Consider the following 27,870-nt stretch of genomic DNA (forward strand, 5'->3'; position numbering starts at 1 on the left):
ATGACTGAACGTCTTGCTCCTTCTGTTCCCTGAGAAACTCGGTCAGCTGTAAAATTGATCAAACATCAGGAAGGCAACATCAATAAAAAGCAAAACAAAAAATGATATCTAGAGCAGAAAAAGGCCCGATTAGCTCAGCCGGTAGCGAATGAGACTTTTAATCTCAGGGTCGTTTGAGCCCCACATTGGGCGATTCAGCCCTTTTATTGATACATCTTGAAGGTGATTATTCATTATATTGTTTTAGTTTATTATACTCATCTGCACAATCTGAAAGATGACCCTAACCATTCGACCAAAACAAATCATATCTCCAGTCAAAACCTAACCGAATGTCACTTCCCTGACCGGGAGTCGAACAACGGCCGCAGTGGTGAGAGCGCCAAGTCCCAGTCACGAGACAACCAGGGACTGCATCATGGATGCACTCTGAAAGGCAGAGACTGTGTCGCTTTGACGTACTCCAGCAAAGGAACCAAAATAGTTATGAGACTGGACCTTCTCTGCCAACGCTGCATCAGCAGGGGAATTAGCTCAAATGGTAGAGCGCTCGCTTAGCATGTGAGAGGTAGCGGGATCAATGCCTGCATTCTCCATAAACTCCTTTTTGATGAAATATTCCCAAGTAGCGAATACTAATCCGGGCCCCAATTCCGATATCTAGGCCAAATACAGCCATAGGTATCACCCTAAACCCAGTCCTAACCTAAACCCAGTCCTAACTGCATTCTCCCCTCTAGCACCTTGTCTTGTCTTGTTGTGGGATCAATGCCCACAGTCTCCAAGGAGTTCTTTGCCTTTTGGCGAAGAGATGTTGGGATTGGATCTACCCCTTAACATCCGACAAATACCCCAAACCAGGGGAATTACCTCAAATGGTAAAGTGCTTGCTTAGCATGCGAGAAGTAGCAGAGTCGATACCCGCATTCTCCAAGGAATCCTTTGTATTTTGTAAAAGAGTTGTGGGATCGGAAATGAGTCCAGGATCTATCCCTCAGCGTCAGACAAATACCCCAAACCTAATCCTGGCCGCATTCTCTAGATTAGTCTCTTATCATGGAATAGTGAAGAAGCCCAGTACCATTCCACCGAGGCCTTGCAGAGATGAAGAGGCCCCGAAATGTCCACCCCCAAGATGGACTGAGGTCTTAAACTACCCACATGGACAATCCAAATATCTTCTGGACAAAAAGAGTTCGTGGTCAGACAAGACAAAGATTGAGCCGGTCACCTGAACATGAAACGTTTGATCTGAGTGTCCGGGATTCAAGTCCCTGTTCAGGTGACCAGGTCTGAGGTCCACTTGCAAACGCCTCCTTTTTGCCCTCAAAATACGAGGGCAACAGGACAATCCCTTGGTACTCTATGGAAACTACAGGTAAGGGCCAGAAAATTAGAATATTTTCATAAACTTGATTTATTTCAGTCATTGTGTTCAAAAGGTATAACTTTTACATTATATTTAATCATCACCGACACCAGCAGATGACATGGCACCCCAAACCATTACTGATGGTGGAAACTTCACACTAGACTTCAAGCAACGTGGATCCTGTGCCTCTCCTCTCTTCCTCCAGACTCTGGGACCTTGTCAGTGATGGTTTGGGGTGCCATGTCATCTGTTGGTGTCGGTCCACTCTGTTTCCTGAGATCCAAGGTCAACGCAGCCGTCTACCAGCAAGTTTTAGAGCACTTCATGCTTCCTGCTGCTGACCTGCTTTATGGAGATGGGGATTATACGTTCCAACAGGACTTGGCGCCTGCACACAGCGCCAAATCTACCAGTGCCTGGTTTAAGGACCATGATATTTCTGTTCTCAATTGGCCAGCCAACTCGCCTGACCTTAGCCCCATCGAAAATCTGTGGGGTATTGTTAAGAGGAAGATGCAGAATGCCAGACCCAAAAATGCAGAAGAGCTGAAGGCCACTATCAAAGCAACCTGGGCTCTCATAACACCTGAGCAGTGCCAGAAACTGATCGACTCCATGCCACGCCGCATTAATGCAGTCATTGAGGCAAAAGGAGCTCCAACCAAGTATTGAGTACTGTACATTCTCATATTTTTCACGTTCATACTTTTCAGTTGGCCAACATTTCTAAAAATCCTTTTTTTGTATTGGCCTTAGGTAATATTCTAATTTTCTGACCCACGGAATTTCAGATTTTCATTTGTTGTCACCTATAATCATCAAAATTAAAGAAATAAACATTTGAAATGCATCAGTCTGTGTGCAATGATTAAATATAATGTAAAAGTTATACCTTTTGAACACAATGACTGAAATAAATCAAGTTTATGAAAATATTCTAATTTTCTGGCCCTTACCTGTACATGAGGAGCCTGGCTTTTAACTGGAACTGGAAAGGCTTGTGGCCCCGCACACAAACCAAGTATCTTCTGATCAGCTGATCCTTAACATCAGCTGTCACAGACATTGGCGTCGTTTGGGGACCTCATCCTGATCCACGGTTACCACTGATTTGTAGAGTAAGTCAATAAGTCATCATACTCTTACAGGAAGACTCAGTCCAAACACTCAATTGCTGCAGGGCAAGTAGGTTCCACCAAGACTTGAACTTGGACCACTGGATTCAGAGTCCAGAGTGCTAACCATTACACCATGGAACCCTTTGTTTTGGATGTGACTGGCACCTTCTGGCGTAACAATGGAGGCTTTGCAAACCAGGACAACAACTTTACTCTTTGATGAGCGCTAAGTATTTTCGGGTACAATCCAGGGGTCTTGTGGGGTCAGCCAAGCGTTTGACGGCGTCTTCACTGTGTACTGCTTTCCTTTCCTGAGATGCCGGATGGTGGTCCAGAATCTCTTCGAAGCCGTCCGGAAGTCCTTCTCCATGGCTTCTCCAAACTCCTCCCATGTCAGAGTTATTGCCTCAGCGAATGCCAAAGCCGCGGACCGCTTGGCCTGTCGGTTCCTGTCAGCTGAAGTCTCATGAGCCAAAAAGGCCCAATAGAACTCCTTCAGCTTGACGGCATCCCTCACCAATGGCATCCACCTTAGGGCCACAGCCGCCTCGACAATGGAGGCACAGAACATCCCTGCCTCCTTCTGGATCTTGCAGGTCCATAGGAATATCTGGGAAGATATTCGGCTCAAAGGACCATTTGGTCCCGAACATGAAACTTTTGATCTGAGTGTCCGGGATTCAAGTCCCTGTTCAGGTGACAAGGTCTGAGGTCCACTTGCAAACGCCTCATTTTGCCCTCAAAATACAAGGACAACAGGACAACACCTTGGTACTTTATGGAAAATACATGAGGAGCCGGGCTTTTACCTGGAACTAGAAAGACTTGTGGCCCCGCACTGTCAGAAGTGGGATTTGAACCCACGCCTCATAGAGACTGCAACCCTCCAGGTCTCACTCCTTCTGTTCCATGAGAAACTAGGTCAGCTGTGGAATTGATCAAACACCTTTCAAGCCGCAATTGTCTTGTTTTGTTGAAGAAAAGCCCATTATTTCGGGAACAATTTTCCCTACAAAGGAGAAATCTTTGTCAATCTGGACAATTGTCAATCTGGCCCCACTTTGGACACATCGTCGTGTTTCATTGTTTGGCAACTGCTTTGTGACTTTGCCAGTCCCCTTAAAAGACCCTTCCCTCTGGTTTCCATAGTGTAGTGGTTATCACGTTTGCCTCACACGCAAAAGGTCCCCAGTTCAAAACTGGGTGGAAACATGGCCTTTCAAGTCCTGCTTTTACAAAAAAATCAAGGTGACAAACCGGAACAAGGATATGTGTTTGATGTCTGAAGGTGTGTACACAAGCATCCATCCCCAATTTGGACACACAATCCATATTTCCCGGATGACTGATGGGCTGGGAATACATAACAGGCCGGTGTTGGAGGACCTGAGGAACCGCGATGGTTCATAACGTAAAAGAAATTCAGAAAGATAAGGCCCACAAGCCCTAAGAATTTAAAAACCTTGGAGAGATAAGAAAGAGAGATATATACCATTAGTAAAAATAAGAAGGCCCACAACCCCTAAGACATTTAAAAACCATTAAGTGGTGTAATATGCGCCTGCCTTCTGTTCCTCGTCAGCACACGTGCAGCAAAAGTTGTTCTGTAAAAGTTGCAGACTTGTGATGTTTCTTTTAGGAAGACCAGAAAGCAGGGCATTGCAATAGTCAATACGACTGGAAATAAAAGCATGCATCAGCATCTCTCTATTTGCCCGAGAGAGGAACGGGCGGACTCTGGCTATATTCTTTAAATGAAAAATAAAATCCTGTTTTTGTAACATATTTAATATGTGAAATAAAATTGAGCTCAGTCCCCTTAAAAGCCCCATCCTTCAGGTTTCCATAGTGTAGTGGTTATTACATGCAAAAGGCCCCCAGTTTGAAACTGGGTGGAAACATGGCCTTTCAAGTCCTCCTTTTACAAAAAAATCAAGGTGACAAATAGGAACAAGGACATGTACTTGATCTTTGAAGGGACTTGAACTCTTAACCCTCAGATTAAAAGTCTGATGCCCTACAAACTGAGCCTCCAGGCCTTTGGTCAGATGACTTGTTTTTGTGTATTTGTAATGCAATGTTTTCTGCATGTTGAGCAATTTTCAACAGGAAAGATATCTTCCAGATGTATCAATAAAAGCGATGAATCACCAACACCAGAAGAGGACTGCTGGAATTGAACAAACGTGCCCCTCTTTGCTAGGCTATCTTTTACCCTCCTATGCTGTGTGCTGAATTTAAATTAGTTAAATTAGTTGTATCACTGGTTGAAATGCCACAGCTGGCATTTTCCTGGTCAGGTCCATTATCCACGACTGGAATGATTTGGCAGCAAAGGACTGTCAGATTGTACAACACAGCTGAGCACTTGGAAACGAAAATTGAGAGAGGTCTTGTTCTCGTGAGAAGGGTTTGCTCTACCCGAATCTTAACCCTACTCAAGGTTCAACTCAAGGTTCACTGTGACATACAAAACAAGAACTCCCTGTCTGGGAATTGTACCCCAGGGGGTGATACTGTCCACTATACAATATATCTGGGGACGTCGACCAATGAAATCCATCCATTTTCTGTACCTTTTCTGTATCCTCATCAACGGACTGTATTCCCCACCCGTTACCAGCATGGGGACATTCCAACCCAAGATGAGAACACACTGGACCAGGTACTGTTGGCAAATAATGCAACACGAACCATCTCTGCAGTTGTAGGAAAAGGGGTCCCTTTGTTTATTTAACACAGCACTTATATAGACCTCATGAACACTAGCAATGACGTGGATTTACAGAATTCAGTCCTTATCTGGTCATGTTTCTTGACTGGACCCAAGTGTTTTGGCAGAACATCTTGGACTCCAAACCCATCCGAAAACATCTTGTGTAACAATCAGGTCACGTTGGCCTCCCCAAGTCACGTAGCCCTCTTAAGTTCAACTAGAGTTTACCAAAAAGAAAAGTCATATGCAATGCGCAAGAAAGTAATCATTTTACAATATATTCCTCCCTTTTGGGGGTACTAAACCCCCAAAACAGCAAACAGTGTCACTTGGTCCAGTATTGGCCCCTTGGCACATTACCATTTTCCGAAACGAATTCACATATGCCGTTCAAGGGGATCTCGCTGCCTTCTTGTCCTGGAACATGGGGAAGGGGAAATGTTGTGGGAGGGGATTCGGGGCCCAGGGCGAGGGCAGGATTGGTTAAGAGCAATATTTCTGCTCCCGTTATCATCGCCCAGAGGATTATTGTGCCTCGGTGTTGGCCATCTTCAGTCCCTTTCTTCGACCACCCGCCGATGGTCAGCACGATGTCATCTGGAGGGACCCTTTGGCTTCTTTTGTTGAGATGAGGTGGTGACTTGGCACGTCACATGTAGGAGGAGGGCGCTCATCTCACCCCTTCCTCAATGCCAGCCTCCTGGATGGATGTCCTTCTGCTCGGTCTGGCTCTTTCCTCGACTGTGGCCCTCAGGAATGGCTTGTCCCGGTTGATGCGGTCCTCCGGAATGGCTCGTCTCAGTTGGCGGGTTCCCTTGGTTGGCGCCCCCTCCACTGGAACATTCCCTTCCTAACTCTAACCCTATGCTTATTATTTGAGTGTCTGATGACTATTGCAATTTATGAGTTACCTAACTAACATAGACACTACACCCTTCAATATATAAATGTAATCTAACCGCTGTAATGTAGTGAGTATTGACATCGTTGACTACCTGTAGTCTATGGTAACTGTGTAAAATCCTTAATGCTCTAAAGTACTGTGTAGCTACCTCGTTGAGCAACTGCGTACGTGTACATTCACTCAAACTATAACGCTATAAGGCAACTAGAATAGTGAGCGACTGATAAACTCCTAGTATAGTAAGTGTACCTAGTACATGTGCTACTACTGACTGACTGGTATTATCAACACTGATTTAACTGTAAGTGAGTGCACTGTTGTTCAGTTCCGTCAAGTCCCTTGCCCTTCTATATCAGTCCTGTCCATGGGATGGCGGTTTCCCAAGCAATATTTGCACAGTTCGTGGAGAGGACTTGGTGCATAGTGACATACAGATGGTGGTGTTCAGCTCACGATCCGGCTCCCTTCCCAATTGTGGCAACAATCATACCTCATGGCTCATTGAGTCCTCTGAGTCAGTGCCATCATCCTCACGATCGTCCGGATTGGGAAACAGGTGAGGCTGCTCAACCACCTTATAGGATCCCTCTCGTCTTGGCTCGTGCCACTTTCGCCTGTACACTTTGATGTACACCTGGTCGCCTGGCACACCAAAGCGTCTGTCACCTTTGTCGACTCAGGAATCCTGTTTTTCTCCTGCACATAGATAGCTCCATGTATGGCAGTTAACATATTTTATATACTCTTTCAATTCACTTTGCAACTGCTCAAGTGGGGGCCCTTTATAAGGCCCTCTCAAATGCGGTGCTGGCATGGGTCGACCCGTAAGCATCTCATGCGGTATTAAATGTGTAATTCTGTTAGTTTGCATGCAATAGCTCATTAAAGCAAGTGGTAGTGCATCCACCCAATTTAACTTTGTACTAGCACAGATTTTATTGAGCTTGGCTTTATGTGTCCCATTTACTCGTTCTCCCATTCCCTGGGACTGGGGATGATAGACACACCCTAACCTTTGTTTTATTCGCAGTTGTTGTAGAATTCCTTTGGCTACCCTTTTCACGAACGCCAGACCATTGTCTGACCTTATTTCTGATGGTATTCCAAACCATGGATTACTTCACTTAACAAGAATTTAACAACAGTTTCCGAACTTTGATATTTTGACGGCGTCGCTTCACCCCAACGACTAACTTGGTCAATCACTACTAACATGTACCGCTTTCCATGCACCGATCTAATCATATCTACATAATCTAGCACAGGATGTTTGAATGGTCCTTCTGGAACTGGTATGTGTCCAATGGTGTGGTTATACCTTTTCTGACATTGTTCTGTTTCACATTGTCCCAAGACTTCATCAACCATTGACTGTAAATATGGTGACCAATATCCTTGTTGTTTTATCCCCCTTACAACTTCCCCCTTTGCACAGTAATCTGGACTGTGCACATCTGATATAAGCAATGTAAGTAAGAAGACTGGTGGAACAAGCAAACCTTTTTCATCTTTCTCACAAGCCCTTCAATTGTTTGATTTATACCTTTCTCTGCCTCTAATTTCAGAGGGTTCTGAGCTCGTCTCTGAAGTTTCAGGTTGGGTTTGAGCTCTACTCTAACCGGGTTGGCAGATTTCACTAACCCTATGTCTGTTTCGTGTTTTGACCACAAATTTTCTGGGACATGTTTCAGCATGTCTTGTTAAGTCACTCTCACCTTCACTGATTTGTGACGTCTGTGGAACATCAAATGGAGTAATGATCACTTCTTTTGGTGCTGCTACATGATGGATCATAGTAGACTGTGCAGTGGTACTCAGACTGTGGTTTTATTGCTTTTGGAATTTGTGCAAGGATGTACTTTTCCCACTTTTGGAAAGCCAGGAGCACTGGTTTTGATATATCTCCTAACCAATACACTTTTGCTCGTGCTGTCTGAACAGTCATTTGGAAATTTTCCTCAGCTTTATCTAATTTCACTTCCTCAGACATACATGAAATATTTACATTCAGTTTACATAAGGCATCTCTTCCTAGCAAATATAGGTTAGCCGAACTGGAGCTGTCATTGGTATTGTTTGACGCTTTCTGAAAATCCTACTGTTTTGACAAATTTGTACTACTGGTTCTTTTTAATTATTAGTGTTACTATTGGCTGCTGACCTTTCCTTGCAAGATTCTCTGGGCCCCCTAATAACCATAATTTGGACCTCGCCATAGGTCAACTGGACCTGAAAATTGCCGTTGTGAATTTGGTCCTTGGCCTTGAGGTTGTCGATCTCCATAGCCTCCTTCGATCCAATTGGGTGCCGGCCATGGGTTGGTCTTTTGTGGCGTTCGATATGCTCTTGGTTAAGCATATACATTGATGCCAGGTGACGCTTGGACTGATGGTACTGGAGGTGGGGCTGAAGCTGGTATTACGGGTGCCTCCACACTTGGCCTTGCATCCCCAGCTGAGGCTTGAGCTTTCTTTTTGTTTGACAGTTCCCCAAGTTGCAATTGGGCAACCTTTCTTTGAACTTGTCTATCTTGCTCTTGCACCCTTTGTTCATCTCGTCGGTGCTTCTCAATAGCATGTACCACATGCTCACCGAATTCTCTGTGTGACTTTGATGCCAGTCCCACAACATCTTCCAGTCTACTTCTTACTGGAGTTGGCATGGCTTCAACTACTGCCGTTCTGAATAGCGTGGTCATCAAAGGACTGTTGTCAACTTCCTCCTCAGTCTCTTGCTTCCACCTCTTGAGCTGGCGGCTGATATATTCAGCAGGGTTCTCTGTTTCAGTGAGTGGCTGTCCCTTCAGGGCCTTGGGATCAATCTTGATTGGATACTCCCTTCGCAGTGTCCCCCATAAGTCTCTGCGATAGGGATTGAACTCAATTCCATCCGCTTCTGGAGTTCGCATCCACTGATGGCCACTTAGATATAGCACATTTTCCATTGTTGGTATCCCCAACACTCGTGCCCACACAGCCTTGATATCTCCAAGTGCCAGTATTTTGCCCACCGTTTCTTCTTCAAACGCCCTTATCCACTTGCTGGCCCCCTCATGGATACCAGGCAGCCTAGCGATCAACCCCTCAAGATCAAGTGTCTGCCAAGGAATGTACTGTCCCTGTGTTCCTTTTATTAATATTGGTAATTGATTAGCTGGGTCAGTATACCTCTCTGGAGGGTGTATGCCAGGCCTGTATCTGAGATCATACTTTCCATTGTCTTTACCAGTTGCAGCAAAGGTAAGACTTCCCCCTAACACTTCTCTTTCTTCTGCCGCGCGTATTTTCACTGGATAACTTACCCTTCTTTTTCCTGCTAGAGCACTAAGTACTCCTCCTCCTGCTCCTCTATTCCTCTCTTCTTGTTTTTCTTTTGCAACATTACTTTGAACATATTTTTCATTAACCTCATCTATCTCATCCTCAAGTTCTTGAATCATAGTTCTTTCCTTTTCTCTATCCGAGTCCAAGTGCTCCAGGTTTAACCAATATGAGTGTCCATCCTTTCTTGTCATCTCTTTAAGAGCATGATCTTTGTCAGCATACAATCCAAAACTTTTGGCTTCTTTGGTTTTGCACCCTTTCTTTCCGTGCTGCAGTATTGGGGTGGATTTTTCAACCTTTCAACTGGTGAGATAACTTCTTGCTTGTTGTCATCAATGTCAATCTCTCCTGCAAGTTGGACATTTCCTGAGATAAAATGATAAATGCCAGATGAAGCCACTGCAGAGAACTGAGTATTAGCCTCCATGTTTTTGTTTTTTGTTTTAAATCCATCATCGCCTTTAGCTTTCAGCATTTCGCGATTCTTTTTAATTGTTTTCCTGAACAATTCACCTTCCTTTTTAAACAATTGTATGATTTCCAACTCATTTTCCCTTTTCTGCTGCCTCTTCTTACTTTTGTCTTTAGGTTTATAGTCTTTAATTCTGACTTCCATGTCATTACACAAACTCACATCGAATGTTCCACCTTTGGGCCAACTTGGATTTAAGCTTTTAGTACGTTTTGTCCACTTTTTGGAGATCTTCTCTATGTCATCCTTCCTTTTGGGGTATTTTAGCCCTAAAATCATTGTTGACAGAATAGCCATTTTTAGTGTTTTTCGTTCAGAAAAAATAAAACTGTTACTATTTGTTTATAACAAAATGAAATATTTTAACAAAAATACCTTGAACTTGGACTGTAACTATACTTTAATTTAATGACAATTGTGTTTATCCAGGTCCAAAATTAAGTATTTTCCAAATGATGTACACTAACGTGACGCATTAGAATATTCTAGACACACTAACTCTGAACACAAAAACCACTGTAAAATAAAAACTCTTGCACTGGCGCACTTCCACTTCAACACTCTGAGGGAGGGTTGTAGCCACTCCCCTTGTATCACCTCGCTCAACACCTCCTCCAATGAATCAGTTCACATCCGGTCAATGGCCCAACCACACAGCTTGACTAAATTTAAAACACTTTTAAAATAATGTGCAACAGAGTTTAATCACTATGCGGAAGAGACACGTTCTATTGTCCATTCAACTGTAACAATCATGTCCTTTCAACAAGCCTACCACCTTTACCACAGAGCAAGCAAAGTTATGACGCACTTCAAATTTCTCCTTCACAACACACAACACATGAGGCTGACTAACACAGTTAAACACAGTGTCCTCACTTAGCAACTCCTGCGACAAACACAGAGATGACACACAAACTGCTTGCACTTAAGCTATGTTTCGAGTTGACCTTTTTGTTGTTCCAGAAGAGATCATTCAAACACAGTGTAATATAGGAACTATGGTGACAATACACTTTTAACCACACTTCTCACTTGGTTGTTTGGCACTATTTAGCTATTTATACTGGCTTATGTTGCTGTACTGTGATTAGCGTGAATACGTTTACAGCTATTCTCTTGGCCGGTCACAATGCCAAGACACACTTTTACCCTCAGCTGACCCTCATTCATATAAACACACACACACACACACACTCAAGACACTGAATAGAAAAACAGCTGGAAGATTTACAGATAAGACGAGACAGTCAGCCAAACACACACACTAGAAGTCTTGAATAAGCCAATCGAACTCCGGAGTTTTATTTACATGCACAAAAACAATCACACAATTTGAGCAATTCGATTGATTGCTTCACGCCTTACTTTCCTCCAGTTTTCTAGATTAGGTATACATTAATATACTCATAAATTATTCGGTCCACCTCATAGGACTGCAAAACTGTATTTGAGTTACATCACAAAGTACACAAGAAGACTTGCTTTATTGCAAATCTACCATGTGTAGTTTGAGTATGCTTCTCTTCTCACTAGACGTGAAATGATTCACGTGTATTTTATTAGGCGCAACCTTTTTGCTCTATAGTTCGTCACCTCCTTTGCGCGTTTGGAGGTCGTAACTACCCAGACTTGGCGCGCAACTCACGAACTCTGCGTTAATGAAGGTATCCCTCTGTACCATTTGCAGTCGGCTTCATCTTTAGCCTGACAGTTCCTCTTGAACACACTCCGGGACTCAGAGCTGCTGCAGCATAAGTCTTAAAATACACACACAGCCGGCAAGAGCCTCTTGCTCTTTTTCTTACACTTTTGCACTTTTTCTACACTTTTCTTATACTTAACACTACAACAAGCCAATCATGCTGTAGTACAGCCGGACTCGAGTCATTTTTAGTTAAAACACACAAAGGTTTTTCCCACTCTCAAGTGAGGGCTACACTTTGTGTGAGTGTACCCCACCAACAATCTGCATTTGTATTACTCATGCAATAATAACAGGTTCTTTTATTTGGAGAAATTTAAACATTAATGCTCATTAAGTACCTCCACAACTGCACCACACTGTCAAGCCAAATGGTAAGAAATCTTACCTATTTTTACAGCCGTTGGCTTGCAGTGCTGTGCAGTTCTGGAGCCACAGGCATCAACGTCTTTCGTTCCAATCCTGTTCGTGACGCCAAATGTTGGCAAATAATGCAACACGAACCATCTCTGCAGTTGTAGGAAAAGGGGTCCCTTTGTTTATTTAACACAGCACTTATATAGACCTCATGAACACTAGCAATGACGTGGATTTACAGAATTCAGTCCTTATCTGGTCATGTTTCTTGACTGGACCCAAGTGTTTTGGCAGAACATCTTGGACTCCAAACCCATCCGAAAACATCTTGTGTAACAATCAGGTCACGTTGGCCTCCCCAAGTCACGTAGCCCTCTTAAGTTCAACTAGAGTTTACCAAAAAGAAAAGTCATATGCAATGCGCAAGAAAGTAATCATTTTACAATAGTACACAGCAACATACATGGCACAGACACAGCTTCACACTGCCCCCACTTTTAGCCACGACTGAAAAAGCAGAACCCCACCTTAGAAGCTGAAACACTCACTTGGGAGAGTGTTAGACTGACGTTCTGAAGGTCCCTGATTCAAGCCTGGGTTTCAGCACAATCCCTGTTTATGTTGCGACTTGGCAAACAGTTTGAAAAGGTTTGTTGGCTGGCTTCATTCTTCAAAAGGCCGGAGATGAGGTTACAAGACAAACCAGTGACCTCAAGGGCACACGTTGAGTCCACCTGGCCGTGTTCTCTAGACGAGTCTCTTGTAATGTAATAGTGAAGAAACCCAGTCCGTGATTTATTGTTCCCAAGTACCAAACACTAATCTGATCCCAAGTCCCAATTTCTATGCCAAAAAAAAGCCTTAGGTCTAACCCTAAACTCAGTCCTAATTGCCTTCTCCAGTTGAGCACCTTATCTTGTTGTGTAGTACTTACCAGAAACTCAAGTCTATCATTTATGGACGTGTTTTATTCGTTTTTCTGTCGTCAGTCGTTTCAGGATGACAGCAGTTCGCAGATAGCGCTTAAAGAGGACCCTAACCGTTCGACCGAGGACCAAGACAAATCCTATTTGTAAAATCACAAATACTTCAACTTGCTGATATAGTTCATCTTCAAACAGCTAAAATAATGCATAAGGCTAAAAATAAGCAATTATCTAAAATTGTCATCCAATACTTCTCTACAAGAGAGGAGAAATATTATCTCAGGGAAGAAGTACATTTGAAACACTTCTATGCTAGTACTTACATATATGCACCCAGACAAGGTTAGAGGAGGTTACAAGCCAAACCATTGACTGCAAGGGCACAAGTTGAGTCCACTGAGTCATCAAGGTGAGCCCGAGGGTGGCTAAGGTGTTTCTTTCACAGCTCGTTTTTAAACCTTTCAAGCCGCGATTGTCTTGTTTTGTTGAAGAAAAGCCCATTATTTCGGGAACATTTTTCCGTACAAAGGAGAAATCTTTGTCAATTTGGACAATTGTCAATCTGCCCCCACTTTGGACACATGGTCATGTTTCATTGTTTGGCAACTGCTTTGTGACTTCACCAGTCCCCTTAAGAGCCCCTTTCTTCGGGTTTCCATAGTGTAGTGGTTATCACGTTTGCCTCACACGCAAAAGGTCCCCAGTTTGAAACTGGGTGGAAACATGGCCTTTCAAGTCCTTTTTTTACAAAAAAAATCAAGGTGATAAATGGGAACAAGGATATGTGTAAACCTGGGGGGTAAGGATGCTGAAGGCGCTGCATTCAGGTTGCAGTCTCTAATGAGGCGTGGGTTAAAATCCCACTTCTGACAGTGCGGGGCCGCAAGTCTTTCCAGTTCCAGTTAAAAGCCCGGCTCCTCATGTAGTTTCTATAAAGTACCAAGGTATTGTCCTGTTGTCCTTGTATTTCGAGGGCAAAAGGAGGCATTTGCAAGAGGACCTCAGACCTGGTCACCTGAACAGGGACTTGAATCCGGGACACTCAGATCAAAAGTTTCATGTTCGGGACCAAATGGTCCTTCGAGCCGAATATCTTCCCAGTGACCTGCAAGATCCAGAGGCAGGAAGGGGTGTTCTGTGCCTCCACTGTCGAGGCGGCTGTGGCCCTAAGGTGGTCAGGGCCTATCGTGGCGGTACTCCTAGAACCCGTTGGTGAGGGATGCCGTCAAGCTGAAGGAGTTCTATTGGGCCTTTTTGGCTCATGGAATTTCAGCTGACAGGAACCGACAGGCCAAGTGGTCCGCGGCTTTGGCATTCGCTGAGCCAAAAACTCTGACATGGGAGGAGTTTGGAGAAGCCATGGAGAAGGACTTCCGGACGGCTTCGAAGAGATTCTGGACCACCATCCGGCGTCTCAGGAAAGGAAAGCAGTACACAGTGAAGACGCTGTCAAGCGCTTGGCTGTACTCATTTGCCCCAAAACAACAAGACCTTCGATAGCTCAGTTGGAAGAGCGGAGGACTGTAGTGGTTCAAGCTGGCATCCTTAGGTCGCTGGTTCAAGTCCGGCTCGAAGGACAAGCTGTTTCTTATGTTATGTCTGCCAGGAAAGAATGGCAATACCGTCTTGTCTGAAGGACTTCCGCTTCCCTGTCAATGGAGTTGGACTTGAGTCTTTGTCACGCAGTCTGAAATTGGCAAACGGAGTAATTCTGATTGAGTGATCATTTGAGTGTCTATTTGAATACGTTTCATCTCAACTCCTGTTGGAAAAGGACAGCCATTTCCGTGAGAGCTCAAGACCCCTGGATTGTACCCGAAAATACTTAGCGCTCATCAAAGAGTAAAATTGTTGTCCTGGTTTGCAAAGCCTCCATTGTTACGCCAGAAGGTGCCAGTCACATCCAAAACAAAGGGTTCCATGGTGTAATGGTTAGCACTCTGGACTCTGAATCCAGTGGTCCAAGTTCAAGTCTTGGTGGAACCTACTTGCCCTGCAGCAATTGAGTGTTTGGACTGTTTCTTCCTTTAACAGTAAGAGTATATTGACTTACTCTACAAATCAGTGGTAACCGTGGATCAGGATGAGGTCCCCAAACGGCGCCAATGTCTGTGACAGCTGATGTTAAGGATCAGCTGATCAGAAGATACTTGGTTTGTGTGCGGGGCCACAAGCCTTTCCAGTTACAGTTAAAAGCCAGGCTCCTCATGTAGTTTCCATAGAGTACCAAGGGATTGTCCTGTTGCCCTCGTAGTTTGAGGGCAAAAAGGAGGCGTTTGCAAGTGGACCTCAGACCTGGTCACCTGAACAAGGACTTGAATCCCGGACACTCAGATCAAAGGTTTCATGTTCAGGTGACTGGCTCAACCTTTGTCTTGTCTGACGACAAACTCTTTTTGTCCAGAAGATATTTGGATTGTCCATGTGGGTAGTAAGACCTCAGTCCTTGGGGGTGGACATTTCGGGACCGGGGCCTCTTCATCTCTGCAAGGACAAGTACAGTATGCCAGAAGATTTTGTCTTCATTGAGTTGTCCTTATTTATCAAGGGCCTGGATAGCTAAGTTGGTAGAGCATCAGACTTTTAATCTGAGGGTCCAGGGTTCAAGTCCCTGTTCAGGCGGTGAGGAGTAGTATTAAATGTGAAACCAATCTCTTTTATCCTCCTCCTGTGGTCAAGTCCAAAATGCCGGAAGACTTCTGCTTCCTCATCCTCAACACCGAGAAGGCCAAAGAGAAGCGACACACTCTCTGCCTTTCTGAGTGCAGACCAAAAGCAGTCCCTGGTGGTCGAGTGGCTAGGATTTGCTGCTCTCACCGCTGTGGTCCGGGTTCGATTTCCGTTCAGGGAATTGACATTTGGATAGGTTTTGACTGGAGGTAAGATTTGTCTTTGGCCTCGGTGGAATGGTTGGGGTCACCTTGATGCGCTACTTGAGAACAATAAATCACGTACTGGGTTTCTTCACTATTCCATGATAAGAGACTAATCTAGAGAACGCGGCCAGGATTAGGTTTGGGGTATTTGTCTCACGCTGAGGGTAAGATCCTGGACTCATTTCCGATCCCAACATCTCTTTTACAAAATACAAAGGATTCCTTGGAGAATGCGGGTATCGACTCTGCTACTTCTCGCATGCTAAGCAAGCACTTTACCATTTGAGGTAATTCCCCTGGTTTGGGATATTTGTCGGATGCTAAGGGGTGATCCAATCCCAACATCTCTTCTACAAAAGGCAAATAACTCCTTGGAGACAGTGGGCATTGATACCACAACAAGACAAGACAAGGTGCTAGAAGGGAGAATGCAGTTAGGACTGGGTTTAGGTTAGGACTGGGTTTAGGGTGATACCTATGGCTGTATTTGGCCTAGATATCGGGATTGGGGCCCGGATTAGTATTCGCTACTTAGGAACATTTCATCAAAAAAACAAAGGAGTTTATGGAGAATGCGGGCATTGATCGAATGACAAATGACAAAGGAGAAATGACAAATGAACATAACGGGAGGGTTAGGATGACTACACTTCCAAAATTCTCAGCTATGACTGAACCTCTTGCTTCTTTGTTCCCTGAGAAACTCGGTTGGCTGTGGAATTGATCAAACATCAAGAAGTCCACATCAATTAAAAAAAAAATTAAAAAGTGATATCTTGGCCGAAAAAGGCCCGGTTAGCTCAGTCGGGAGAGCATGAGACTCTTAATCTCAGGGTCGTGGGTGCGAGCCCCACATTGGGCGGTTCAGCTCTTTTGGTGATACAACTTGAAAATTTCTTTCCTGTGGAAAATTCTGCAACATGCGGAAAACATTTCATTCAAAGTACACAAAAACAAATCCCATTCTTGTCTGACCACAAATGCTAGAGCGCTCACTTTGCATGTGAGATGAAGTGGAATCGATTCCTGCATTCTCCAAATGGTATATTATGCCTTTTTCTTGCCAAAAAAGCATTCTCAATCTCCCACATCGTACCGGATACTTGGATTAATTGCATTCTAATGATGTTTCCTAAAAACACAGGTGGTGTGAAAACTGGTGCATTAGTATAGTCCGATTAGGATGGGATTCGAGCCCATGCGTGCAGAACACAATGGATTAGCAGTCCATCACCTTAACCTCTCGGTCACCTCATCTCCTGCGTGGGGATGGTCTTGTGGACTTAAAATGACACATCTTAATTAGTGTTTTGGTGTTGCAGAAATTGTGGCAGCCTTCTTGTGCAGCGGGGGGATTTAACTCAAAGGCTAGAGTTCTTGCTCTACATGCAAGAAATAGCGGGTTTGATACCCATTTTGTCGAAATTATATGTTCTGGCTCTTTTTCCCCAACAAAAGCGTTCTTGATCTCCGACATCGTAGCTTATACTTTGATTCATTGCATGCTAATAATGTTTACTAAAAATACAGGTGTGGTCAAAACTAGTGTATTTTTACATCACCACACTTCAAGTGGACAGACAATCTTGGTAGCATGGCTACCGTGACAAAAGCCCATTTTCCTCTCCAGTAAATGTGCATCAGCTGAACACTTTGCAGACCTAATGCTGTGAACATTTGCGCGAACTCAAGGTCGGGTCCTACATCCTGTTTGTGTCTGATTGTAACATGATATGCATCAGGATTCTGTATGTCACCTCCCAACTGCACTTGTCTGGTCTTAATATGTAATTGGCTGTGTTGTCGTGATCGACGTTGATGAAATCAAGAGAACAAAGTCACCCCTTTACAAACTATTTGCCAACTCACGATGTAAACAGCAATTGTGCTGAAAACTGGGATTGAACCAGAGACCTTTAGAGATTCAATCCAACGCGCTCCCAACTGAGCAATTTCAGCTGCAAAAGGGTTTTTCTGCTTTTTCAGTCTGGGCTAAAAGTGGGGGTAGGGTGAAGCTGTGTCTGTGCCACGTACTATGTTGCTGTGTACCTGGTCCAGTGTGTTCTCATCTTGGGTTGGAATGTCCCCATGCTGGTAAAGGGTGGGGAATACAGTCCGTTGTAGAGGATAAGCGGTACAGTGGAGTTCACGGGTTGAAGTCGCCAGGTACCATAAAAATGGTAATGGGCCACGAGGGTGTTCTGAATTCCCCTTTGGCCAAATTGGCTAAATGGCCGTACAAAAAGCACCATACTTGGAGCCTGTGGTCAATGTCAACAGTTGGGCTAATTCAGTTCCGTTGAGACGGTGATTATGTACCAAGTCAGTTATGTCAGTCAGGATTTGGTCAAGGTTGTTGTGTGGTTTTGGCATGGATAAGGCTATGTATCTAAATTTAGGAGGAGTCCATGGTCTGTAAACATACTGAGGTACTCCCCCTGCTGTTGCGGAACTTGCGGGACCTTGCAAATTTCCCCACTGAGGGACGAATAAAGGCATATCTTATCTTCTACCATAGGGTAGGCTTTTGGCAAGAAGCCGGATTCTTAATCCTACTTCTTGCCATTCTTCATGCTTTCCCAAGTTCCAACATTTCCTTGGGAGCGAGTTTGATAACCTCGGGGTGGGGACATGATGTGCCAACGGGGTTGGGAGGATTCCAACTATGGTCTTTTGGTTTGAGTGTGTCATTTAATTGAGTCGAATCAAATGTTCCCCAAGAGAGGGTGGACATGGGTGTCTGTTCAGAGGCAGTTGCAGAGTGATCATAATTTGGAAATGTCGGGTACAAAGATGTGGCCTGAGTCGGAGTTTGTAGAACTACTGATGACTGAAAGTCTCGTTCCTTCTGTTCCCTGAGAAACAAGGTTGTCTGTGGAATTGATCAAACATCAAGGTGGCCACATCGATAAAAAAGAAAAACAAAAAATTATATCTACAGCAGAAAAAGGCCCGTTTTGCTCAGTCGATCGCGCATGAGACTCTTACTCTGAGGGTCCTGGGTTCGAGCCCCACATTGGGCGGTTCAACTCTTTTGTTGATACATCTGAAATATGTTTTTCCTGTGGAAAATTGTTCAAAATGCAGAAAACATTGTATTCCAAATACAAAATATGACCACAATTCCTAACTTGGTCGGCTGTGAAATTAACTAGGGACCTTTTGCGTGTTCGGCAAACGTGACAACCACGACACTATGGAAACCTGAAGGAAGGTGCTTTTAAGGGGACAGGCGAAGTCACAAAGCAGTTGCCAAACAATGAATCACGACGATGTGTCCAAAGTGGGGGCAGATTGACAATTGTGCAAATTTCTCAATTTCTTATCAATAAAGTAAATTTGATTAGAGATCAGATGATAGATGTTGATGGTAGACTGTCAGATTCTATTATAAAGAACAAGACCATGTAGGATAAACTGCCTAGTTTTCAATTTAAGAGGGTAAGTGTAGATGAGGTAGTAAAACTGTTGCATTCCATTAAAAGCGATGAGCCATGTGGTATTTATAATTTGGTTGGGAGGTTACTGAGGGCGGCAGCAAAGTTGATTTAGGAGCCGATTATTGAGAATTGTGTTTACCCACAGTCCTGGAAGATCGCAAAGGTGCTAGGTGGAAAAGGTTTACTTAAACAAGTTAATCCTTGTGTGCACGGTCATCTCCTTGGACTTCTCGATGTTGAGGATGAAGGAGCAGAAATCTTCTGGCATACTGTACTTGACCACAGAAGGAGGATAAAGGAAGTAGGTTTAACATTTCAGGGAAGGGGCCTACCTTCACCACCTGAACAGGGACTTGAACCCTGGACCCTCAGATTAAAAGTCTGATGCTCTTCCAACTGAGCTATCCAGGCCTTTGTTGACTGAGGACAACTCACAAGGTAAAATCTTCTGGCATACTGTACTTGACCTTGCAGAGATGAGAGCTTCTTCTCTGGCTCTCAACAAAGGCGGTCACATCTTTCCCCTCTCCTCCCTATCCCTTATCTTCCCTGCTTTGTTGTCCCCTGTCCATCCTGTCGATGGAGTTTGACTTGATTCTTTGTCACGCAGTCTGAAATTGGCAAACTGAGAAATTCTGACACTGTACACTGTTGTGATTTTTTGACAGACATGTCTTGTAAACAGGAGATCCTGGGGGTCACTGGGGGGTCTCTGATCAGGGTCACGGGAACATTCCTTCTTCAGCACATTCAAACACTTTCTATTGTCTAAGCAAATGGATATAAGGGTGATAACTAACAAATTAATACCTGTATCTACATTTTATTCTAACAATCTGAAATATGTCTTTCCTGTGGAAAATTGTTCAAAATGCAGAAAACATTGTATCCCAGCAGTGCCTTCTCTGTGTTTCAGCAGCTCCGATGCTGTTATTTAAAAGAAGCCTAAAGACAATACCCTTGTGTATTTGGACATTTGCAGGTTTAAGAAAACAAACCACATCAGCCAAATATCTTCTGGACAAAAGAGTGGTCAGACAAGACAAAGCCAGTCACCTGAACATTAGACTTTTGATCTGAGTGTCCAGGATTCAAGTCCCTGTTCAGGTGACCAGTGATAGGGTCTGAGGTCCACTTGCAAACGCCTCCTTTTTGCCCACAAAATACAAGGGCAACAGGACAATCCCTTGGTACTTTATGGAAACGATGTGAGGTGCCTGGCTTTTAACTAGAAGTGGAAAGACTTGTGTAGCCCCTCACACAAACCATGTGTCTTCCTCCCATGCACATGTTGCCAGCTGATCCTTGACATCAGCAAAATTTTGGTTCTAGGACAATGGGGTCACCTGCCCCCATTGGTCTTTTCCAAGTGGTCACGGTGGCCGAGAGGTGAATGCGTTGGACTCGAAATCCAATGGGGTTTCCCCACACAGAATTCTCACTTGCCAAGCGGGGGCCACGCGCGTGTTGTTGACATTGGCTGCCAGCCAATCAGGATGCGACACAGACATCAGACAAGCAAAGAGACTCGCCTGCCATGTGGGCATGATTACCATTACCATTACCATCTATCAGGGATGGACACTGAATTAGGAATCAATGCCAGAAACCTGCTACAGGATTTCAGATAATGTTTTGATGCAGACTGATTAATGATGTTAATCATGATGTCTCTGATTAATTAAATTAATTAATCAATTAAAATTAATTAAACCATTACCTGTGAGAGGTAAGTTACACCATTGCACTAAACATTGATAGAATAGTTAGTAATGGAGTTAGTAGTGAATAACTAACAATGCTTGTGGGGATTTTTTTTTGGTTTTGGACATCTTTCAGATAAATAAGCATGCAAACTGACATCATGGCTGTTCCTGACAAATGAACATAACGGGAGGGTTAAGATGACTACACTTCCAAAGTTCTCAGCTATGACTGAACCTCTCGCTCCTTTTTTCCCTGAGAAACTAGGTTGGCTGTGGAATTGATCAAACATCAAGAAGTCCACATCAATTAAGAAAAAAATTTAAAAGTGATATCTTGGCAGAAAAAGGCCCGGTTAGCTCAGTCGGGAGAGCATGAGACTCTTAATCTCAGGGTCGTGGGTTCGAGCCCCACATTGGGCGGTTCAGCTCTTTTTGTGACACAGACCTGGTAGACCCAAATGAGTAGTGAGGGTGTGCTGGGAACGTCTGGCAGAGTCTCCCGTTCGTCGAGTCTTCAACTCTCACCTCTGGCAGAGCTTCAACTGCATCCCGGAGGAGGACCGGGATATTGAGTCCGAATGGGCCATAATCCGTGCCTCCATTGCTGAGGTGGCCGACCAGAGCTGCGGCCGCAAGGCCGTCGGTGCCAGTCGTGGCGGCAGGCCCAGAACTCGATGGTGGACACCAGAAGTCAGGGCCTCCGTCAAGCTGAAGAAGGTACTGTCAGGCCAAACGATTTGCGGCTTCGGCGGTTGTCCAGGCAAAAACTCGGGTGTGGGAGGAATTCGGTGAGGCCATGGAGCACGACTTTCGGTTGGCCTCGAAGGGGTTCTGGCAAATCGTCCGGCGCCTCCGAAAAGGGAAGCAGAGCCCAGTCCACACTGTTTACAGTGGAGACGGGGCCTGCTGACCTCGACTGGGGATTTGTTTTGGTGAAGTAGGTGCAGACACATCTATTAAAAAATGAAAATACAAAATATACAGAATGCAGTATAAATATATGTACGCAGTCTGTTTTTTGTTTGTTATTCTGAAAGTGATTGTTTTTCCTAAGAGTCCAACCTGAGCGTTAGTTTAACGCATATAGAGTGTCAAAGTGGCAAGGTGAGGCAGAGGTGGGGTGTGAACAGTGTCAGGGGGGGGGGGGTCCGGGCCTTGTTGATGAGGCTGACAGCAGACAGGAAGAAACTGTTCTTGTGGCGTGAGGTTTTGGTCCTGATGGACCGCAGCCTCCTCTCAAAGAGACTGTGTCCAGGGTAAAAAAAAATAGCAAGACAGCCTCAAGGTCCAACAGTGTTAAGGCAGTCCCATAGTGTCCCCACATCATGCCATGTGTCTATTTGCCTTGAGACATGAGTAAATTAGCTTAAATGCTAACATGCTAATGGTCATCATGTTAGCACCAAGCAAGAGAGTCCTTTTTCAGTCGGGTCTAAAAGTGGGGGCAATGTGAAGCTGTGTCTGTGCCACCTACTATGTTGCTGTGTCCCTGGTCCAGTGTGTTGCCATCTTGGGTTGGAATGTCCCCATGATGGTAACGGGTGGGGAATACAGTCCGTTGATGAGGATAAGCGGGATGGATTTCAGTGGTTAAAGTCTCCAGCTACCATGAAAACGGTCATGGGCCACAAGCGTGTTCTGAATTCCCCTTTGGCCAATCGACACCACATCAACTCAGCAGCAGTCCTCGTTAGTATAGTGGACAGTATCTCCGCCTGTCATGTGGAAGACCGGGGTTCGATTCCCAGACGGGGAGTTCCTCTTTTGTATGTCACAATGTCACGTTGCGGTTGCAACAACCAGTCCGGTTAAACAAACCCTTCTCATCAGAACAAAACCTCTCTTAATCTTCTTCTCAAGGTGTTCAGGTGTCTTGTACAATCTGACAGTCTCTTGCTGCCAAATCATTCCAGTCGTGGATAATGGAGCTGACCAGGAAAATGCCAGCTGTGGGATTTCAACCAGAGCCTCCTGAGCGTAAGGAACCTTAATCTGGCGCCTTCGGTCACTCATCCACCCAACCTAAAACGGTGCCCTGATCAGGAAAAAAACAACTGTGACCTTGTGAGGTTCACTGACAACAGAGGACACTCAAAAGGAGCCGCACAAAGCAGGGTACTTGTACAGATGTCGGCAGCAGAGTGGCGCAGCGGTAGCGTGCTGGGCCCATAACCCAGAGGTCGATGGATCGAAACCATCCTCTGCTATGGCTGTGCTCTTTACGTGTCCTTTGAAGAGCTTGCAGATGTATTGTCTTTGTTACTCAGCTGACCTGGTCCAGTAAAGAGTTCACGCTTCCTTTACTGATGTTCTCGATGCATTTATTGCTCTTGAGTGCATTCACACGCCATTGCGGGACAACAGAATCGGTGACAAAGGGCAGCCTTAGCGGAGGCCAACGTTTACCGGAAACAGGCTCGAATTACTACTGACAATGCGAACCAGACCCCTGCCCCGTTTGTACAAGGACCAGATAGCACGTAGTAGCGCGCCACCAATCCCCCCAAAGTTCACCACAAGGGACACGGTCGAATGCCTTTTCCAGATCCGCAAAGTACATGTAGACTGGTTGGGCAAACTCCCATGCACCCTCCAGCACCCTCGTGAGGGTGTAGAGCTGGTCCAGTGTTCCATGACCAGGACGAAAACCGCATTGGACCTCTTGTAACAGAGGTTCGACCAACGGTCGTACCCTTCTCTCCAGCACCCTGGAATAGACTTTCCCAGGGAGGCTGAGGAGTGTGATCCCCCTATAGTTGGAACACACCCTCCGGTCACCCTTCTTGAAAAGGGGGACCACCACCCCGGTCTGCCAATCCAAAGATACTGTTCCCGACTTCCAGGCAATGTTGAAGAGACGTGCCAGCCAAGACAGTCCCTCAACATCCAGCAGTTCCAGCCGGGGGAGGACCGGGATATTGAGTCCGAATGGGCCATATTCCGTGCCTCCATTGCTGAGGCGGCTGACTGGAGCTGCTGCCGCAAGGCGGTCGGTGCCAGTAGTGGCGGCAGGCCCCGAACCCGATGGTGGACACCAGAGGTCAGGGCCGCCGTCAACCTGAAGAAGGAGTCCTATCCAGCATTGATGGCTTGTGGGACTCCGGAAGCAGCTGACAGGTACTGTCAGGCCAAACGGTCTGCAGCTTTGGCGCTTGTCCAGGGATAAACTCGAGTGTGGAAGGAATTCGGTGAGGCCATGGAGCACGACTTTCGGTCGGCCTCGAAGGGGTTCTGGCAAATCGTCCGGCGCCTCAGAAAAGGGAAGCAGTGCCCAGTCCACACAGTTTACAGTGGAGACGGGGCCTGCTGACCTCGACTGGGGATTTGTTTTGGTGAAGTAGGTGCAGACACATCTATTAAAAATGAAAATACAAAATATACAGAATGCAGTATAAATATATGTATGCAGTCTGTTTTTTGTTTGTTATTCCGGATGTGCAGTCTCATTGTTTTTCCTAAGAGTCCAAACTGAGCGTTAATTTAACGCATATAGAGTGTCAAAGTGGCAGGGTGAGGCAGAGGTGGGGTGTGAACAGTGTCAGGGGGGTTCCGGGCCTTGTTGATGAGGCTGACAGCAGACAGGAAGAAACTGTTCTTGTAGCGTGAGGTTTTGGTCCTGATGGACCGCAGCCTCCTCTCAAAGAGACTGTGTCCGGGGTAAAAAAAAAAAACTAGCAAAACAGCCTCCAGGTTCAAAAGCGTTAATGCAGTCCCATAGTGTCCCCACATCATGCCATGTGTCTATTTGCCTTGAGACATGAGTAAATTAGCTTAAATGCTAACATACTAATGGTCATCATGTTAGCACCAAGCAAGAGAGCCCTTTTTCAGTCGGGTCTAAAAGTGGGGGCAATGTGAAGCTGTGTCTGTGCCACCTACTATGTTGCTGTGTCCCTGGTCCAGTGTGTTCCCATCTTGGGTTGGAATGTCCCCATGCTGGTAACGGGTGGGGAATACAGTCCGTTGATGAGGATAAGCGGGATGGATTTCAGTGGTTAAAGTCTCCAGCTACGATGAAAACGGTCATGGGCCAAACTCTGGTCAAACGGTCAAACTCTGTTATCACAGAGAGTCACTGCTCACCTAATGTTGAGCAAAGGAACCAAAATAGTTATGAGACTGGACCTTCTCTGCCAACACCGCATCAGCAGGGGAATTAGCTCAAATGGTAGAGCGCTCGCTTAGCATGTGAGAGGTAGCGGTATCAATTCCCGCATTCTCCATAAACTCCTTTGTTTTACTGATGAAATGTTCCCAAGTAGCGAATACTAATCCGGGCCCCAATCCCGATATCTCGGCCAAATACAGCCATAGGTATCACCCTAAACTGGATTCAGAGTCCAGAGTGCTAAAGATTACACCATGGAACCCTTTGTTTTGGATGTGACTGGCACCTTCTGGCGTTTTCTTTCCTGGCAGACATAACATAAGAAACAGCTGGTCTTTCGAGCCGGACTTGAACCAGCGACCTAAGGATGCCAGCTTGAACCGCTACAGTCCTATCGAAGGTCTTGTTGTACAAGGACCAGATAGCACGTAGTAGCGCGCCACCAATGGCACCACCGTAGGGCCACAGCCGCCTCGACAATGGAGGCACAGAACATCCCTGCCTCCTTCTGGATCTTGCAGGTCACTGGGAAGATATTCGGCTCAAAGGACCGTTTGATCCCGAACATGAAACTTTTGATCTGAGTGTCCGGGATTCAAGTCCCTGTTCAGGTGACAAGGTCTGAGGTCCACTTGCAAATGCCTCATTTTGCCCTCAAAATACAAGGACAACAGGACAACACCTTGGTACTTTATGGAAAATACATGAGGAGCCTGGCTTTTAACTGTAACTGGAAAGGCTTGTGGCCCCGTACACAAACCAAGTATCTTCTGATCAGCTGATCCTTAACATCAGCTGTCACAGACATTGGCGTCATTTGGGGACGTCATCCTGATTCACGGTTACCACTGATTTGTAGAGTAAGTCAATAAGTCATCATACTCTTACAGGAAGACTCAGTCCAAACACTCAATTGCTGCAGGGCAAGTAGGTTCCACCAAGACTTGAACTTGGACCACTGGATTCAGAGTCCAGAGTGCTAACCATTACACCATGGAACCCTTTGTTTTGGACTTGACTGTCACCTTCTGGCGTAACAATGGAGGCTTTGCAAACCAGGACAACAACTTTACTCTTTGATGAGCGCTTAGTATTTTGGGGTACAATCCAGGGGTCTTGCTCTCACGGAAATGGCTGTCCTTTTCCAACAGGAGTTGAGATGAAACGTATTCAAATAGACACTCAATCAGAATTACTCCGTTTGCCAATTTCAGACTGCGTGACAATGACTTAAGTCCAACTCCATTGACAGGGAAGCGGAAGTCCTTCAGACAAGACGGTATTGCCATTCTTTCCTGGCAGACATAACATAAGAAACAGCTTGTCCTTCGAGCCGGTCCCGTTGGTCCCGAACATGAAACTTTTGATCTGAGTGTCCGGGATTCAAGTCCCTGTTCAGGTGACAAGGTCCGAGGTCCACTTGCAAACGCCTCATTTTGCCCTCAAAATACAAGGGCAACAGGACAACACCTTGGTACTTTATGGAAAATACATGAGGAGTCAGAAGTGGGATTTGAACCCACGCCTCATTAGAGACTGCAACCTGAATGCAGCGCCTTCGACCGCTCGGCCATCCTGACCCTCCAGGTCTCACTCCTTCTGCTCCATGAGAAACTAGGTCAGCTGTGGAATTGATCAAACACCTTTCAAGCCGCATTTGTCTTGTTTTGTTGAAGAAAAGCCCATTATTTCGGGAACAATTTTCCCTACAAAGGAGAAATCTTTGTCAATTTGGACAATTGTCAATCTGGCCCCACTTTGGACACATCGTCGTGTTTCATTGTTTGGCAACTGCTTTGTGACTTTGCCAGTCCCCTTAAAAGACCCTGCCTTCTGGTTTCCATAGTGTAGTGGTTATCACGTTTCCCTCACACGCAAAAGGTCCCCAGTTCAAAACTGGGTGGAAACATGGCCTTTCAAGTCCTGCTTTTACAAAAAAATCAAGGTGACAAACCGGAACAAGGATATGTGTTTGATGTCTGAAGGTGTGTACACAAGCATCCATCCTCAATTTGGACACACAATCCATATTTCCCGGATGACTGATGGGCTGGGAATACATAACAGGCCGGTGTTGGAGGACCTGAGGAACCGCGATGGTTCATAACGTAAAAGAAATTCAGAAAGATAAGGCCCACAAGCCCTAAGAATTTAAAAACCTTTGAGAGATAAGAAAGAAAGATATATACCATTAATAAAAATAAGAAGGCCCACAACCCCTAAGACATTTAAAAACCATTAAGCGGTGTAATATGCGCCTGCCTTCTGTTCCTCGTCAGCACACGTGCAGCAAAAGTTGTTCTGTAAAAGTTGCAGACTTGTGATGTTTCTTTTAGGAAGACCAGAAAGCAGGGCATTGCAATAGTCAATACGACTGGAAATAAAAGCATGCATCAGCATCTCTCTATTTGCCCGAGAGAGGAACGGGCGGACTCTGGCTATATTCTTTAAATGAAAAATAAAATCCTGTTTTTGTAACATTTTTAATATGTGAAATAAAATTGAGCTCAGTCCCCTTAAAAGCCCCATCCTTCAGTTTTCCATAGTGTAGTGGTTATCACGTTTGCCTTACATGCAAAAGGTCCCCAGTTCGAAACTGGGTGGAAACATGGCCTTTCAAGGCCTCCTTTTACAAAAAAAATCAAGGTGATAAATGGGAACAAGGATATGTGTAAACCTGGGGGGTAAGGATGCTGAAGGCGCTGCATTCAGGTTGCAGTCTCTAATGAGGCATGGGTTCAAATCCCACTTCTGACAGTGCGGGGACGCAAGTCTTTCCAGTTCCAGTTAAAAGCCCGGCTCCTCATGTAGTTTCTATAAAGTACCAAGGTATTGTCCTGTTGTCCT

The 27,870-nt window shown here is 45.1% G+C and overlaps 13 non-coding genes across 13 annotated transcripts; 8 read left to right on the plus strand and 5 right to left on the minus strand.

Moving 5' to 3' along the window:
• Nucleotides 1-2,559: 2,559 nt before the first annotated feature.
• trnaq-cug (transfer RNA glutamine (anticodon CUG)) lies at nt 2,560-2,631 on the minus strand. The gene has a single exon. It is a non-coding gene; the product is annotated as a tRNA-Gln (tRNA).
• A 998-nt stretch (nt 2,632-3,629) lies between these two features.
• trnav-cac (transfer RNA valine (anticodon CAC)) lies at nt 3,630-3,702 on the plus strand. The gene has a single exon. It is a non-coding gene; the product is annotated as a tRNA-Val (tRNA).
• Nucleotides 3,703-13,544: 9,842 nt separating this feature from the next.
• On the plus strand, nt 13,545-13,617 carry trnav-cac (transfer RNA valine (anticodon CAC)). The gene has a single exon. It is a non-coding gene; the product is annotated as a tRNA-Val (tRNA).
• Nucleotides 13,618-14,383: 766 nt separating this feature from the next.
• trnay-gua (transfer RNA tyrosine (anticodon GUA)) lies at nt 14,384-14,470 on the plus strand. Its single transcript is given in 2 exon segments — nt 14,384-14,420; nt 14,435-14,470. It is a non-coding gene; the product is annotated as a tRNA-Tyr (tRNA).
• Nucleotides 14,471-14,807: 337 nt separating this feature from the next.
• Nucleotides 14,808-14,879, plus strand: trnaq-cug (transfer RNA glutamine (anticodon CUG)). The gene has a single exon. It is a non-coding gene; the product is annotated as a tRNA-Gln (tRNA).
• A 563-nt stretch (nt 14,880-15,442) lies between these two features.
• trnak-uuu (transfer RNA lysine (anticodon UUU)) lies at nt 15,443-15,515 on the plus strand. Its single transcript has one exon. It is a non-coding gene; the product is annotated as a tRNA-Lys (tRNA).
• A 1,429-nt stretch (nt 15,516-16,944) lies between these two features.
• trnas-gcu (transfer RNA serine (anticodon GCU)) lies at nt 16,945-17,026 on the minus strand. Its single transcript has one exon. It is a non-coding gene; the product is annotated as a tRNA-Ser (tRNA).
• Nucleotides 17,027-19,547: 2,521 nt separating this feature from the next.
• Nucleotides 19,548-19,620, minus strand: trnak-uuu (transfer RNA lysine (anticodon UUU)). Its single transcript has one exon. It is a non-coding gene; the product is annotated as a tRNA-Lys (tRNA).
• A 1,642-nt stretch (nt 19,621-21,262) lies between these two features.
• trnak-cuu (transfer RNA lysine (anticodon CUU)) lies at nt 21,263-21,335 on the plus strand. Its single transcript has one exon. It is a non-coding gene; the product is annotated as a tRNA-Lys (tRNA).
• A 4,617-nt stretch (nt 21,336-25,952) lies between these two features.
• On the minus strand, nt 25,953-26,024 carry trnaq-cug (transfer RNA glutamine (anticodon CUG)). The gene has a single exon. It is a non-coding gene; the product is annotated as a tRNA-Gln (tRNA).
• Nucleotides 26,025-26,521: 497 nt separating this feature from the next.
• On the minus strand, nt 26,522-26,603 carry trnal-cag (transfer RNA leucine (anticodon CAG)). The gene has a single exon. It is a non-coding gene; the product is annotated as a tRNA-Leu (tRNA).
• Nucleotides 26,604-26,859: 256 nt separating this feature from the next.
• On the plus strand, nt 26,860-26,932 carry trnav-cac (transfer RNA valine (anticodon CAC)). The gene has a single exon. It is a non-coding gene; the product is annotated as a tRNA-Val (tRNA).
• A 626-nt stretch (nt 26,933-27,558) lies between these two features.
• trnav-uac (transfer RNA valine (anticodon UAC)) lies at nt 27,559-27,632 on the plus strand. Its single transcript has one exon. It is a non-coding gene; the product is annotated as a tRNA-Val (tRNA).
• The last annotated feature ends 238 nt before the right edge of the window (nt 27,633-27,870 follow it).

The sequence above is a fragment of the Doryrhamphus excisus genome, linkage group LG6 (genome assembly GCF_037039965.1).
Source record: "Doryrhamphus excisus strain RoL-2023G ecotype Guam linkage group LG6, RoL_Dexc_Guam_v1.1, whole genome shotgun sequence".
Classification (NCBI taxonomy): Eukaryota; Metazoa; Chordata; class Actinopteri; order Syngnathiformes; family Syngnathidae; genus Doryrhamphus; species Doryrhamphus excisus.